Source organism: Somniosus microcephalus, chromosome 5, assembly GCF_052327205.1.
Source record: "Somniosus microcephalus isolate GS21.2 chromosome 5, FLI_Smic_1.0, whole genome shotgun sequence".
NCBI lineage: Eukaryota > Metazoa > Chordata > Chondrichthyes > Squaliformes > Somniosidae > Somniosus > Somniosus microcephalus.
Window position 1 is genome coordinate 254,967,326 of NC_140991.1, and position 13,847 is coordinate 254,981,172.

Sequence of the window (13,847 nt, forward strand, 5' to 3'; positions counted from 1 at the left end):
GCTCATTATGTCTGTGCCAGCTCTGCTGGAACAATCCAAAATTAACCACACTGCCCTGCTGTCTTGCCATAGCCCTGTATCTTTCTTTATATAATAACTTGTTTCATATAAAATATTTGAAGGCTTTCTGTGCTTGTTCATTTGAATTGTTGTTAAATGGTTGTATGGGCTGTGGTACAAAGATTTGCAAATCATCTATTTTTATCCTCATTTCCTGTAAATCCTGATCCAAGCATGAAATACGATCATGAAATCCAAGCATGAAATAGCCTGGCAAATTGGTCTAAGGTTGTAAACTGTTTCAAGTACTATATCAGGATCTAATTTTTCACCAAACTTTGTGCTATACATTTATAAAGATGGTGGGTGGTAGCACAAAACATTTGTTACTGTAGTGCTAAAAGATTTGCTTAATTTTCTAAACTTCGAATTTATTTTATTTTTCAACGGTTAACACGAGATAAGTGAAGCAGCATATTTTGTATTTCTGTTTAATTTCAATCATGCTGATAAAGGCAGTCTGCAATAATAGCTCTTGACTAACAACACCCAGCTTTACTTTCCACCATCACCTTCAACTCCACAACTGTTGCAATGCTGCCTGATACTGTCCATAGGCCAGAACTTCTTTCAGCTAAACATTGCTGAAATCAAACCAATTGTGTTAGGTTAAAGTGCACAGTTTCTGTTGATAACCAGAGTTCACCCCCTTCCCTGGTACTCAGTCAGGATTAAACCTGACAGCCGAATAGGACACGAAGATCTGTACTCTGAGCTGATCTCCAACCACACATCCAGTTCATCACTAAGATCGTCTATTTCCACCGTGGAAACATCACCCATCTTCATCCCTAGCTTTGCTGAAACCCTCAGCTATGCCTTTGTCACCTCGAGGCTTGATTTTTCCAACTCTGTCCTTGCCAGCTTCACGAGTTCCACAAATTCCAACTAATCCAGAGCTCCCAGCATGCACATCAGGAATTCTCTTCCTAACCCCTCTGCCTTGTTGCATCTTCCCCTCCTACAAAAGCCTTCTCAAAGCATGCCTCTTCAGTTACCTTCCCTAATTCTCTTCCCAATTCCTGTTGGTGTTGGATTCCATCCCTCCTGAAAGCAACATTATGATAATTTGCTGTGTTAAAGGAACTATATAAGTGTAGGTTGCTGTACATTGTGTATTGTCCAATCAAAAGGCTGTATGTCTTTTTTAATGCAGACTCTGGATGATACTGGCATCCTCTCCAAACACAGATGGATAGAAATCCTCAAAGTACAATGAAAATTCATTGCAATACATTTTACATTGTTGTCTGATAACATAATGATTGGTGTTTTCTCTGTTTATGGTTCCCAGACATTTACCTTTTGTGCTTAAGACACATACTGAAGGTCTGTGATCTAATGGACACACCAGAGAGTTCTGTCTTCTGATGGATGCTGACTGAAGAGCTGCATTTCATGTGGTATGTTGTATTTTCTTTTCAATGTAATTCTGTGAGAGATTATTTACCAGTTGTTCATTGGCTAAGATTTACCAAATATCAGTTTATCGTTGTTTGCCTGCAAAAGGCATTGTAGCTTTTGTAAACTATATAAAGTCAATGAGTTGGGCTGGAACTATAGCATCCTTGACTTCTTAATTAATATGTTAACAGCCTTGGAATATGGAGCAAAGCTTTGAATGCGAGGCCTTTATTTCTCGCCTGATAACAGAAGCAGCAATGTGGATTTATTACTAATCCCATAGAATGTGAATTGATATGAAACTACATCTTGCATCGTATATTTGTTCCCTTTTCACAAACTAAAATAGGTCTTGCCATGATTGAAGACAAAAGGCAAAATAGTGCAGATGCTGGAAATCTGAAATGTAAACAGAAACTACTCGCAATGCTCAGCAGGTCAGGCTGCATCTGTGGAGAAAGGAAAAAGGGTTAGCTTAACGTTTTGAGTCAAAACCGGAAAATGTTACAGATCTGTCTTTGTCCTTTCCTCACAGATGTTGCCTGACATGCTGAGTATTTTTCCAGTTTATGTGTATTAAGATGAGTTTGTTGGGTTAAAATTCATGGTAATCTCACTAGTTTGTTAGAAATATTTTCTCCAGTTTTGTTGTTGCTCTCTTTTCCGTGTTGTCTCTGATGATTCTGGCTGAGATTGGGAACTTGTTGGCGATAAAACCTGTTGTAATGGATAGGGAGACCTGTCATTACAAATCATAAGACTCTTTTTAATATTTTTGGGTTTTTGGTGGTCATGTTAATTTGTGTATTGCTGATTGGACATGGTCTGACTATCAGATGAGTTGTCTGAACCCAGATTCCCACCCTCTATAGCTCATAACAATGTTAATAGAGTAATGCTGTATGCCCTTTCTTAAAACGTTAATTGCATCTGAGAAGTGATGTGAGGTTAAAACCAGATGGGTAGAGGAGAAGCTTTATTATCCTTTTGTGCAGTAAGTGCAGGGAGACCTGCTGTCTATTCAGATGTAAGAAACAGTTAAATCTGATCTCAGGTAGGAGACAAAGCTAATCATTTGGGGTTGCTTACAGACCAGGGATGTAACTCTGTGGCAGCAAGCAATCTTTGTGTTTTGAATCTTATAAGTGATTATAACAGTTTTTCTTAGTAGAAAGATGTCTTTTTATTTCTCTTTTCTCAGTGCCCCTAAGCTAGGGAGAATAAAATTGATCAGGTTCCTGTCAACTTTTCTAGAAGTACTCATGCACGGTGGTGTCTACAAGACTGAGCTTAACTGATTCACTGGTCAAATAGCCTGCTGAAACTCATTGTCTAGGCTCACTTAAAGAGTGTCCACTTGGGTGAGGTATTGGAGGTTTTCAAATGGCCACGTAATGATATTCAGGTATAAATCGGGGATTTCAGGACAAAAAGTGGAGAAAATTGCTGCAGGGAAGTGACTTTAGTAGTTAATACTGGCGGAATAATCCCTATCTATTTTGACCCTTATTTATCTTAAACGGAAGAAATTGTTGCTACCAGAAGAATGCTTAGTAAGGTAGGAATAAATATTCCCCAATGCAGATCCCCTCATGGTTCAACATTTTCATTGTCATGCAGAGTGACTGGATATTCTATATGAGCAAGAGGCCAAAATTGGAGGGGAGTAGGGCTGGAGGAGGTTAGAGATAGGGAGGAAATACTAAAGCATCACTTGGAAATCGCTATGCACTTGCCTTTTAGGTATGATAGTATGAGTTCTCTTCCTCTTCTCTTTTCCCCCTCCCCTCCCCCCCCCCCCCCCAACCATCTTATCAGAATTAACAATTAATTATTAAAATGGAGATTAAATAAATGGAAACATGCTAGATGTAGGAAAGACGCCTTGAGAAGAATCTCTCTCTGCAACTTCTAGTTTAAAAGCAACACTGATAAAGGATTGATTGCCCTATTAGTTGCTTTTGGTATGTGGCAAGTCAGAATACCGTGAGGGAAGGGAGGGGGTTTTGTACTCTCACAAAGGAGAGATATTTCATAACTCATTCCTTTCTCATAGAAAAATTTATTGGTGGAAAGTGAAATTGACAGGGCTTTAGAGATTAATGCTGATTGATGCAGTCAGATGTCACCTTGTGTAAAGTACTTGAAGCAGCTATTATAGGGACCATCGCTAGTTAGAGCTGTGCATGCAAAAAGAATAAATGCAAACCTTTCAACTTGTGCAGGAGTTGTGTAGATCTGGATGTTTCTCATGAAGTTCCCATCACTTTTGATAAAATCTTGTCATAATGGAAACCTAGAGGGCTAGAAACCTCTGCCACTGGAGCAGGATTGCTAAGTTTATTGATATCTATTATTGATGCATATTTGCAGATATTTTCTGCCACTTTATCCCCTATCTCTTATGGTGCTGACAATTGCTAGGGTACAGTTCCACAGGCACAATCAGTCTCTAGTACCTTACTCAAGTGGCCATTCTTAAAGTGTGAGTAGTCGAAGGCAATTCTTCCATGGAGGGCATCACATCCAAACTCTCTCCTGTCCTCACTCGACACCCACATGTCTTTTCCAGTAGTTAATACTAGATAATGACCAGGAGAACTCTGGCTGATTTCTCCCCCATTCCCACCGCCCGGGGTCAATTGTTGTTGCCCCAAATAATATCAGGCAAGATAGCATGGACTGGTAATCGAACCTGGAGTCTTCTGGCCTGCATTGCTGAGTCCAGGGCCCCCAAGAACCCTGTGCAAACCTAACCACATTTTACAACATGTGAATGTAGATTCTGCGACAGTCTGTCTAGGATTTGGGGTGCTCTCAAACTCAGTATTTTGTTTTGAGAAATTGTGCATTTTAAACTTCAAAAACAGTTTACTGTGTTCAGTCTCAGACTACCATGTGCACTACTTAGCTGCTTACAGTGATGGCTGGTTGTCTCACCTGACTTTGTCCCTGGCCAGGTGTGATAACTTGAAGTTAAATGGTTGCTAGCTAAACAGGTGCGTTTTCTTTGTTTAAAGTGTTGGAATTTACAGACGTATCTTGTATGGTGGGCAGGACCTAAGTATTTAAATATTGTTTAAATATTAAATACTGTATTTCCTAGTACTTTTAAAGTGTGCTGTACTTGCTGGCACATTAACCAAAATATAAGATATGATGTAATTTTAAACAGAAAAACTTACTGCTGCTATACTAGGAGTAACAATTTGTAAACAACTGCACTTGAAACATTCAGAATACAGAGCCTCTGTCGTACATCAGAGGCTGGACTCAATTTCTGCCAAGACAATTAAGGAGCTGAGATCAATGATGTTTGATAACCCCCATAATGTAAATTGCGTGCAGATTAATGTTACAAATCAATAGGGATTAGAAAATCTGTGTCATCTGACACTGTTTGTCTCAGAACATAAGGTATTGCTACACCAGATACAGTTGCAATGGGGAAAACCAGGGAAGGGAAATGAGGACTATGAAATCGTAGAGCACTAGGTGACCTGACTGTATCCATAAGAGCATCGTATATGAATTCAAAGCTATTTGTTATTTAATGTTAAGCTTTCTCTCTGGAAGTAAATAAACACTCTTGAATTGTCATTGGTGAATTACAGTGTGCCAATTCAAATAGTTGGTTTTATCACCATGAACTCTGATTTGGTATAATTGGGTTATATATTTCATCTGAAAGACAATGCATCATCCCATTACAACTGCGTCCTACCTGATTGGGGTTGGAGGAGGTCCCAAAAGGTGCTTATTCTGTATGACAGCCTCTTGTTTGTCCAGTCTTCACAGTAGTTTGCAGCGAGTGGCAGGTTCTCGAAACATTAGACTCTTGTCTTTTCGAATATTTCTAAGGTACAACGGAAAATTTGTTTGTGTTCGTCAAGGTGAGGCATGTTAGTACTGGGAAATGGAACCCTTTACCTTTTAGGGCGCACATTGCCGGCATCCAGAACTCCCGGTCTACAATATAATACAGCCAAATGGTGGAGTAAGTTTATCTTCTATTCTGTTCCAGTGGTATCCTTTAAAGCAACTGGCTTCTCTTGTGACCCTCAGCAGACCTGCTCTGTGTCTGTGAACCAGAAAATCAGTCTGCCAGCTCTGGGGTGATGGATTAAAAAAAAAAATGTAAACATTTAAAATAAAAGCACAAGCGGTTCCTTTAAGGTAGAAACTATGAGAATGGCCTTTGACAAAAATTGAGAGGGAAGAACTGAATGAAATCAGTATTTGTAGGGAAATGGTGTTAAGGAAATTGATGGGATTGAAGGCCGATAAATCCCCAGGGCCTGATAATCTACATCCTAGGGTATTTAAGGAAGTGGCCCTAGAAATAGTAGATGCATTGCTGGTCATCTTCCAAAATTCTATAGATTCTGGAACAGTTCCCATGGATTGGAGGGTAGCTAATGTTACCCCACTATTCAAAAAGGTGGCAGAGAGAAAACGGGGAATTATAGACCGGTAAGCCTGACATCGGTAGTGGGGAAATGCTAGAGTCCATTATAAAAGATGTAATAGCAGAGCACTTGGAAAACAGTGACAGGATCAGACAAAGTCAACATGGATTTACAAAAGGTAAATTGTGCTTGACTAATCTACTGGAATTTTTTGAGGATGTAACTGGTAGAATAGATAAGGGAGAACCAGTGGATGTGATGTATTTGGACTTTCAGAAGGCTTTCGATAAGGTCCCGCATAAGAGATTAGCGTGTAAAGTTAAAGCACATGGGATTGGGGGCAAGGAACTGGCTGGCAGGCAGGAAGCAAAGAGTTGGAATAAACGGCTCTTTTTCCGAGTGGCAGGCAGTGACTAGTGGGGTACCGCAGGGATCAGTGCTAGGACCCCAGCTATTCACAATATATATTAATGATCTAGACGAGGGAACTAGATGTAATATCTCCAAGTTTGCAGATGACACAAAGCTGGGTGGGCGTGTGTGCTTTGAGGAGGGTGCGCCGACAACAACCTGGCCCTTAACACCAAGAAAACAAAGGAAATAATCGTGGACTTCAGGAAGTCCAAAGGCGGAAGTCACACCCCCATCCAAATCAATGGGGCGGAGGTGGAAAGGGTGGCCAGCTTTAAGTTCCTCGGAGTCCACATCACGGAAGACCTCTCCTGGTCCCTCAACACCTCCTCTCTGGTGAAGAAGGCCCAGCAGCGCCTATATTTCTTGAGGAGGCTGAAGGGATGTAATCTGTCACCCCCGATCCTCTCTAACTTCTACCGCTGCACTATAGAGAGCATCCTGACAAACTGTATCACGGTATGGTACGGCAGCTGTAGCTCCCATGACCGGAAAGCCCTGCAGCGGGTAGTCAAAACTGCCCAACGCATTACCGGCACCCGGCTACCGACCATAGAACATATATATCAGAAACGCTGCCTACGGAGGGCACGGTCCATCATCAAAGACCCTACCCACCCCAGCCACAGTCTGTTCGCCCTCCTACCATCTGGAAGACGCTACAGATGCATTCGCACCCGTACGACCAGATTTAGGAACAGTTTCTTTCCCAGGGCTGTCATCCTACTGAACTCCACAAATAAACACTAAAGCCTGCACATCTGCCGATGCACTTTATTATGGTCATATTTATGCTAATATATATGTACAAATGTATGTTGAAATGTTTAAGTGTCCTAATCCAAATTGTACACTCTCGGGAGCCACAAGCCTACATTTCATTGTACTGCACTTGTGCACTAACAATGACAATAAAAGTTGATTTGATTTGATATTTGATTTGATTTGATTTGATTTGAGAAACTCCAGTATGATTTGGATAGGTTGGGTGATTGGGCAGATGTAAGGCAGATGCAGTATAATGTGGATAAATGCGAGGTTATCCACTTTGGTGGCAAAAACAGGAAGGCAGATTATTATCTGAACAGCAATAGATTGGGAGAAGGGGAAGTGCAACGAGACCTGGATGTCCTTGTGCACCAGTCGCTGAAGGTAAGCATGCAGGTGCAGCAGGCAGTTAAGAAGGTAAATGGTATGTTGGCCTTCGTAGCGAGAGGATTCGAGTACAGGAGGAAGGATGTCTTGCTGCAGTTGTACAGGGCCTTGGTGAGACCACACCTTGAGTATTGTGTGCAGTTTTGGTCGCCTTATCTGAGGAAGGATGTTCTTGCCGTGGAGGGAGTTCAGCGAAGATTCACCAGACTGATACCTGGGATGGCAGGAATGACGTATGAGGAGAGATTGAGTTGATTGGGCTTATACTTGCTGGAGTTTAGAAGAATGAGAGGGGATCTCATTGAAACTTATAAAATTCTAACAGGACTAGACAGACTAGATGCAGGAAGGATGTTCCCGATGGCCGGGGAGTCCGGAACCAGGGGTCACAGTCTAAGGATAAGGGGTAAGCCATTTAGAACAGAGATGAGGAGGAATTTCTTCACCCAGAGAGTGGTGAACCTGTGGAATTCTCTACCACAGAAGGCAGTTGAGGCCAATTCATTAAATATATTCAAGAAGGAGTTGGATATATTTCTTATGGCTAAAGGGATCAAGGGATATGGGGAGAAGGCAGGGACAGGGTACTGAATTTGGATGATCAGCCATGATCTCGTTGAATGGCGGAGCAGGCTCGAGGGGCCGAATGGCCTACTCTTGTTCCTATCTTCTATGTTTCTATGAGTGAGTATCCCTGCTCGCCCCCAACTTCTGAACAGCATCCCGTACTGCTGCAGTGCAAATTTGCCATTTCTAATCTTGTTTCTCTGAGTGAGAGTGCCAGTTATATGACAGTCATTGCCCAATTATTGGAGTTTTGTGTTGTGGACTCATGCCCATTAGGAACGAGGTTAAGACTGCCCAATTTTATTTCAGCTCGGGACCTTGCAACTGATATTTTAACCCCATCAGCCTCCATCAAATTTCAGGTGAGACAAATGAAAGGTAATGCTGTGTTAATTCACTGTCACGGAGTTCCTTCTCACTTTCCTTATTTCCCTCCCTCCCACTTGCTCAATTAACCTGGCATATGCTTACACACACACAATTTTACGTGTGTGTTTTTATCTGTATGTGGCTTTGTGATATAATACGCATGCAGCTCCATATAGCCCAAGACTCGGACTCATTCATGTAATGATCATAATATGAATGGGCCACACACCCAGATGACGTTTCTAATGAAATGTCAAACATGATAATTACTGGGGATGCCAACACATTCAGAGTTTACTAGTGCCCAAGTTGTGAGTGATTAAGTAAGTAAGAGGATTCCAAACTGCTGCCTCAGACCCTAGCAGTTAACTCCTGTTTGCATTAGATATTTATTATTTGCTGGTTTGTCCTGTTTGAATTTTGTGCACTTGGGAGATTTGGTAAGGGTTGTTTCTAGTCAGGTAGGCAAATTCTAAATCACATCACCAAAATCTGGCCATATCAACAAAAGAAAGACTTGCATTTATATGATGCCTTTCACGACCACTGGACGATCCAAAGTGCTTTACAGCCAATGAAGTACTTTTTGAAGTGTAGTCACTGTTGTAATGTAGGAAACGCGGCAGCCAGTTTGCGCACAGCAAACTCCCACAAACAGCAATGTGGTAATGACCAGATAATCTGTTTTTGTTATGTTGATTGAGGGATAAATATTGGCCGGGACACCGGGGATAACTCCCCTGCTCTTCTTCGAAATAGTGCCATGGGATCTTTTACATTCCCTGAGAGGGCAGACTGGGCCTCAGTTTAACGTCTCATCCGAAAGACGGCACCTCTGACAGTGCAGCACTCCTCAGTACTGCACTGGAGTGTCAGCCTAGATTTTTGTGCTCAAGTCTCTGGAATGGGACTTGAACCCACAACCTTCTGATTCAGAGGTGAGAGTACTACCAACTGAGCCACAGCTGACCATGCTAATTAATGGAACCATAGATATGAACTTTATATGTGACCACTGAGGCTGCATGGTGTTCATCACAAGACAAAAAACTTGGACACCCTTTCAATAATGGGTGTATTTTTAAAAATAATGTGGGCAGACAGCTGCAGTTAAAATGCCTGCTTTCATCTCGTTTTGTTTCAGGTGAGGGGGAGGCAGAGGGGTGAAGCAAAGAGATCTCTACATACAAGCTCTGCGGTGAAAATTGAAATGACAGGGTGGCGCAGCTCCTCTCTGGCTACAAATGCAGTAAAATGGGCTGCTTCAGTCAATTACATTTGCAGCAATTCTATTGTGGCCAGTGCATGGCATTAATGGTGCAGAGTCACTTTTCAAGAGTTCTTGTTGCTAACAATTACAGCTGCACAGCCATCAGAATTCAGGTACCTGGTTGTTCCGGAGTCTCTGAAGATGAACACTCTTTGAACCCCAGAGTAACTAAACTGATTCTGACTTGGGAACACTGAATTGGAATTTGAAGACCCTGCCCAGGGACCTGATCGTGGGGGTCTAATTTATGAAAATAATTTATTTGTGTTTTGGTTGGTCGAGGGGGGGTGGGGGCGGTTGGTTGGAAGGAGAGCTGGGCTTTTTGGAGTTCTTCAGTGCCTGCAATGCACAGCAAATCTTTAAAAGTCAGCTGTAGTGATGGTAAGCCAGTGATTTTCAAGGGCAAGACAAGGCAGTGGTGTGGCATGTCTCTTGGCCAAAACACAATCCAAGACATGTGGGGAGCGGCAGTGAGGAGAATCAAAAGGAATTCTTTTTGGCTTTAATATAGAGTTAATAGAAAATGTGTGTGTACTTTGCACTAAACAAAGGGATCTGGGGGTCCTGGTGCATGAAACACAGAAGGTTCGTATGCAGGTACAGCAGGTGATCAGGAAGGCCAATGGAATCTTGGCTTTTATTGCAAGGGGGATGGAGTATAAAAGCAGGGAAGCCTTGCTTCAGTTATACAGGGTACTGGTGAGGCCACACCTGGAATACTGCGTACAGTTTTGGTTTCCATATTTAAGAAAAGATATACTTGCTCTCGAGGCAGTTCAGAGAAGGTTCACTCGGTTGATTCCGGAGATGAGGGGGTTGACTTATGAGGAAAGTTTGAGTAGGTTGGGCCTCTACTCATTGGAATTCAGAAGAATGAGAGGCGATCTTATCGAAACATATAAGATTGTGAGGGGGCTTGATCGGGTGGATGCGGTGAGGATGTTGCCACTGATGGGTGAGACTAGAACTAGGGGGCATAATCTTAGAATAAGGGGCTGCCCTTTCAAAACTGAGATGAGGAGAAACTTCTTCACTCAGAGGGTAGTAAATCTATGGAATTTGCTACCTCAGAGAGCTGTGGAAGCTGCGACATTAAATAAATTTAAAACGGAGATAGACAGTTTCCTAGCTGATGAGGGAATTAGGGGTTACGGGGAGCGGGCAGGGAAGTGGACGTGAGTCTAAGTTCGGATCAGCCATGATCCTATTGAATGGCGGAGCAGGCCCGAGGGGCCGTATGGCCTACTCCTGCTCCTACTTATGTTCTTATGTAAACAGATGATCAGATCACTGAGTTCTGCATGTCCTTCTCATTTTTGACCTAATTCGTCAGGTTAAGAATTTTAGAGACCAAGTTATGATGTTTGCCACTTATAAACGCTGCATTGAACTTTATGCTGCCCTTTTATATTGATGTTAGTGAGCTGTTTGTGCCATCAGTTTCTGAGATGTAAATCTGCTGCATTCACTAAATCTGGCCTCTAGGAAGACCCAGAAAGTGGCTAAGGAACAAGTGGCACAAACATCCCACTGACACCAATATAAGAGCAAATATTCCACTGACACCAATATAAGAGCAAATATTCCGTTGATGCAAATTTAAAATAGCCTGTTGTAACTACTTTTTTATTAACCCATTGTAACACTTCCAAGATCAAGAGAAAGCTCAGTCACATACTGCTCAGTGCCTCAACCATACTGTGTAATTTCTGTTGGGACAGACAAAATAGTAATTCAGGGAAACTTACCAGTTTACTAGAAAAAGATAAGAATGTCAGGAAGAAGTTCAATATAAATTGTGTACTATACAGTTAAATGTCTAAATTTGGACCCCATCATCCCAAAGTACAAGAAACGTGGTCTTGTTGGAAATGTTATGAATGGAACATTTTCCATTATCTCAGTGCGGTAATTAACGCACTGAGAAATATCAGCATTGTCATTTTATTTTTAAATTTGCTCAAATTTTAACATTGTTATATCTATTTTGGACTTGTATTGCAGTCAAGGGACCTCTGTGCCCCTTTTAGCTGCTGTATTCGTATTGAGATTCTTCCTGAAGTTCTTATCTTTCTCTAGTAAACTGGTAGTCATTGAATGGTAGCCGGGTATTGCAAATCCGAATTTGTCATTCTTGTAGAACTTGCAGATGTGGTTTACAGTGTCTGAGAATATTGGCTTAATAACAATGAGTTAAAGTTTTCTGCACCTAATTGCATTTTGATCCTTGTTTTGTTACCACTCCCTCAATTTTTGTAACTTATTTATCTTTGTTTAGTTTTGCCTGCACCAGGCACCATTCTTTGGCTTGGAGACATGTTGTGTAAACTGATTGCATGAGAATAATGCAGATTGCCTTCCCCTCTCATTTTTCCATTCCTCCCTGTAGCGAGTGTTTCATTTCTACTTGGTTTAGAATCAGAACTTGCAGTGTAATGAATGATGGACAAGAGGATGTCTCTTATCAGCTTGTGAGATATTGCTCTTGTACTTCCTGATTCTTTTAATAATGGATAGAATAAAATGTTAAAAAATACTCCGCTGTAATAATCTTCACTTGGTTCCAGTGGGCTTCTAAACTACCTGGAGATTACTACACTTCTAGTAAAAGTCTATGGGTCATGGCATTTGACTTTAAAGGTGTTGTCAGTCTTCTTTCGTATGGTAGTAGCAAAGCAAATCAAATGTCAATATCTAAGTTGGATATCCAGGCTGCCTGCGAATTTCCTCTGAGGGCAGTGCTCAATGATGTGCTCCAGGGTCTGATCAGGAGCTCCACAGTCACATGATGGGGATGCTTTAATCTTCCATCTATGGAGAAGGTGGCAACATCTACCATGACCGTTTCTGAGGCGGTTGATGGTTGTCCACTGTTTGTAGGGAAGGTTTGATCCTTCAGGTTGTACTGTGGGGTCCTCTATAAGGAACCCATTCTGTATGTAGCAGTTCTTCCAAGCATTTCGCCATCGGTCATCAAGGCTGAGGGGAGATCGCTGAAGGGCTTTGGCGACGGTCCAAAATGGCCTTCTAGATTTGAGACGGGTTGGTGGTAGGTTGTTCAAGTCGGCCTGGATCGACGTGTCTTTGCTGGTGTAGCGGTTGTATTCTCTGGAGACTGTATATTCGCGGTGTAGGTGTGGTGGTGTGATGTTTGCAAGCACGGGCAGCCAAGGTGTTTGTGTGGATAAAAGCGTGTGGTAAACCACTGTTATAGTTATCACTGTATATTGTTCTCACTGTTCTCACTGTCACATCACTACACGAGGTCGCCTCTTGTCGCACTGTTATACCTGGGCTGACCACCTCCGACTCCGCCCATTACCTGCCCAGGTATAAAGGTAGCTGACTGGCTAGTATTCCTCCCTGTTGGATCGGATCACCCACGAGGGTGGGCTCTGTTATTTAGCCAATAAAAACCTTCAGTTACGTTCTTAACTCGTCGCCTTTTATTGGACTAATTGATAGGCATATCAATTTTATTGACTAAATTTTAAAGATGTCTGATAATGAACAGCAACAGCAAGGAGCTCACCCAGCAGCACAGCAACAGCAGCCTCCAGACAACGGGCCACACCAGCCGGCTTGGCTGCAAGCCTTGAAACCACCATACCTGGATCTAAACCCACAGGCACCAAACTCAGCCAACGACTTCAAACACTGGCTGGACTGCTTCGAATCGTACCTGGAGGAAGCCGTCGTCCCTCAGAGATCCAAACTGAGAGTCCTGAAAGCCCAAGCGAGCCCGAGAGTATATACACTCATCCAGGACATGACTACGTACGACGACGCCATCAACCTACTGAAACAGCAGTACCGGAGCCCGGTAAACTACATGTACACTAGGCATCTCTTAAGATCTCGCCAGCAACAGCCAGGAGAATCGATAGCTGAATTTTCACGAGCGCTGAGACAACTCGGCAGGAACTGTGACTTTAAAGCGGTGACGGCTACTGCGAACATGGAAGACAATGTCCGCGACGCCTTGGTGAGAGGCCTACGTTCCGACTACACACGGCAAAGACTGCTTGAAGCTAAGGACATAGACCTGGACAAGGCCGAAGCCCTCGCCCTCACCCTAGAGGCCACCCAGCAAGACCAGGAAGCGTTTGCCAGGTACTATTCGCGACCCTGGGACTCGGGCCCGACCCCCACCCCACCACCCTTCACAGCGCTGCCCCCGGGACCTACCTCAGCGTCTGCAT

General features: G+C 42.7%; 1 protein-coding gene across 9 annotated transcripts in view; it reads left to right on the plus strand.

Annotated features, from left to right (window-relative positions):
- The window catches only part of atxn1a (ataxin 1a), a 406,157-nt gene that overhangs the window by 224,638 nt on the left and 167,672 nt on the right, over nt 1-13,847 (plus strand). For 8 of the 9 annotated variants that reach the window (XR_015078497.1, XM_085988842.1, XM_085988847.1 and 5 more), the window contains one exon: nt 1,355-1,463. The gene's annotated coding sequence lies outside the window, so the exon portion shown is untranslated. Of the gene's footprint in view, nt 1-1,354; nt 1,464-8,315; nt 8,369-13,847 lie in introns of all 9 variants that reach the window. The other variant, XM_085988840.1, reaches the window with a different exon arrangement.